Source organism: Camelus bactrianus, chromosome 3 (assembly GCF_048773025.1).
Source record: "Camelus bactrianus isolate YW-2024 breed Bactrian camel chromosome 3, ASM4877302v1, whole genome shotgun sequence".
In the NCBI taxonomy this organism is placed as follows: Eukaryota; Metazoa; Chordata; class Mammalia; order Artiodactyla; family Camelidae; genus Camelus; species Camelus bactrianus.
Genome location: NC_133541.1, coordinates 33121309 through 33123965, shown reverse-complemented (window position 1 = coordinate 33123965; position 2657 = coordinate 33121309). Strand labels below are relative to the sequence as shown.

The following is a 2657-nucleotide window of genomic DNA, read 5'->3' as shown; positions in this document are numbered from 1 at the left end:
TTCCTAAACCTAAGGCAGATCTTTTAATTCCTACATACTTCAGTGTGTATTTCCTAAAAACCAGGACATTCTTTTGCACGATATTACAATGGTTGAAGTAGGAAATTACCTGATACAATATTGTTATCTAATCTATAAACCTTAGTGGAAATTCTACTAATTTTCTCACTAGTCAATTTTACAGCAAAAGAATGTATACATATATATATAAGCATATGTATATTTTTCCTGATCCAATATTCAATCCAAAATCACAAATTACATTTATAGGTCATTTATATTTAGATGTCTTTAACCTGGAAAAGCCTTTGATGATATTACCTGATCTTCACATGATCGATGAATTCAGGCCAGACTGTATGTAGACTTCTCTTATTGCATCTGTTTGTTTGTTTGGAGCTTTTCTTATGATTAGATTCAGGATCTGCATTTTTGGCAAGAGCATCCCAAAAGTGATAGTGTGTCCTTTTCAATGCATAATGTCAGGCAGCACCTGACACCGATTGTCTCATTACTGGGTAACCATGATCCCTTGGTTAGGTGGTGTCTACCAGATCTGTGTACTGTAATATTTGTTCTAACTGTTTTTAATTAATAAATATCTTGTGGGGAGATTCTATATGAGTTGGTAAATGTCCTGTTTTTCATCATAATTTCACTCACTATCGTTCACTCACACAATTCCTACCTAAACAAATATTATGGTAATGCCTGGGAAGTGGGTAGTTTTGTAATTCTAGCATTTCTTCCATGTTTATTGAAATTCTCCTGTAAGTAAACATTTCCTCTCTCTCCACTTACTTGTTTTATTCATTTATATTGACATGGACCCCTGGATCTTAATTTACTCTCCGAGTAGGAGAGAGTCCATCCCCTACACTAACTATCAAACAACAGTATTGTGCTTCACTTTGGGCCAATTTAAATTACATTTCTACATTGAATCAAACACTGTAAACAGATGATTTGCACACTTGTCATCTTAGGCCTATTTGAAATATCTATCAGTAGAGTTTGTGATGGGCTCAACCTCACCCAAACCACGAGCTGCTATACAGTGGGGGTAAAAATGAACTGATGCTGCAGAAACGTCCACAATATACAGAACACCCGGTAACCACTTGAGATGTACCAGTATATCTGTTTGAAAGTAGGGGTAGGGGAGGTACTCAGTTGGTACAGCTGCATAGATCATTTCCATATTTCCACTTTAGAATTCCATGAGGAGTTCCTCTTTCCTTATCTTGAGATGCTCAGACTCCCAATATCTATAGGGCTTTTATCCTTGGGCCAAATTAAAAACAATGTTTTAGGTTCTCTCCCTATCCCATATATCTCTGTTCTTACTGATCATCGGATAGCAAGGGGTGGATGAGGGGAGGAAAAATTTAAAGACATTCTCATGTGTCTCCTTTTCCCTTGTACACTCTATTTCAAAACCAAAAGAAAACTTGAGCTTTTCCACGCTACCCAGAGAGGGGTCCATATGGCTCTGTTCCGGATTCCCATCGTAACTTAAAGGGAAACTTTCACAATGTCCAGAGCCCTTGATGTCTTGCAAATGAAGGAGGAGAGTGTCCTCAAATTCCTTGTGGCAGGAGCCCCCCTAGGGTGGCAGCAACCTTAACCTCCAAATGGAGCAGTGCATCTACAAAAGGAGAAGTGATGGCATCTACATCATAAATCTGAAGAGACCCTGGGAGAAGCTTCTGCCGGCAGCTCGTGCCATTGTTGCCATTGAAAACCCAGCTGATGTCAGTGTCGTATTCTCCCTGAATACTGGCCAGCGAGCTGTGCTGAAGTTTGCTGCTGCCACTGGAGCCACGTCTATTGCTGGCCGTTTCATGCCTGGAACCTTCACTAACCAGATCCAGGCAGCTTTCCGGGAAAGCTTTCTGGTGGTTACTGATCCCAGGGCTGATCACCAGCCTCTCACCAAGGCATCTTACATTAACCTGCCTACCATTGCCCTGTGTAACACAGACTCCCCTTTATGCCATGTGGACATTGCCGTCCCATGCAGCAACAAGGGAGCTCACTCAGTGGGTCTGGTGTGGTGGATGCTCGCCCCGGGAGGTTCTGCGCATGCGCGGCACCATCTCCCGGGAACACCCGTGGGAGGTCATGCCTGATCTCTACTTCTACAGAGATCCTGAAGAGACTGAGAAGGAAGAGCAGACTGCAGCTGAAAAGGCTGTGACCATGGAGGAATTTCAGGGTGAATGGATGGCTCCTGCTCCTGAGTTCACTGCTACTCAGCCTGAGGTGGTAGACTGGTCCAAAGGTGTTCAGGTGCCCTCTGTGCCTATTCAGTGGTTCCCTACTGAAGACTGGAGTGCTCAGCCCATTACCAAGGACTGCAGCTCCCACTGCTCAGGCCACCGAATGGGTTGCAACAACCTCCGAGTGGTTGTAAGCTGTTATTTCCACAAACTCTTAAAATGGAAATAGATTGACAGAAAATAAACAGTTTCTAAAAAAAAAAGAAAGAAAAAAGAAAACTTGAGATAAGGTTATTTGTTACAAAGAAATATTGATAAGAAAGTTAACGTATTTTAAGAAATTTAACATGTTTGAATTTAGAACTGAGTATGATCCTTTATTTCCATTATGGCAAGAAAAGAAAAATGGAAAAGGTATCAAGGTTTAATAATAAA

General features: G+C 41.4%; 1 pseudogene; it reads left to right on the top strand.

The window, feature by feature from the left end:
* Nucleotides 1–1534: 1534 nt before the first annotated feature.
* Nucleotides 1535–2416, top strand: LOC105077870 (small ribosomal subunit protein uS2-like; annotated as a pseudogene).
* The last annotated feature ends 241 nt before the right edge of the window (nt 2417–2657 follow it).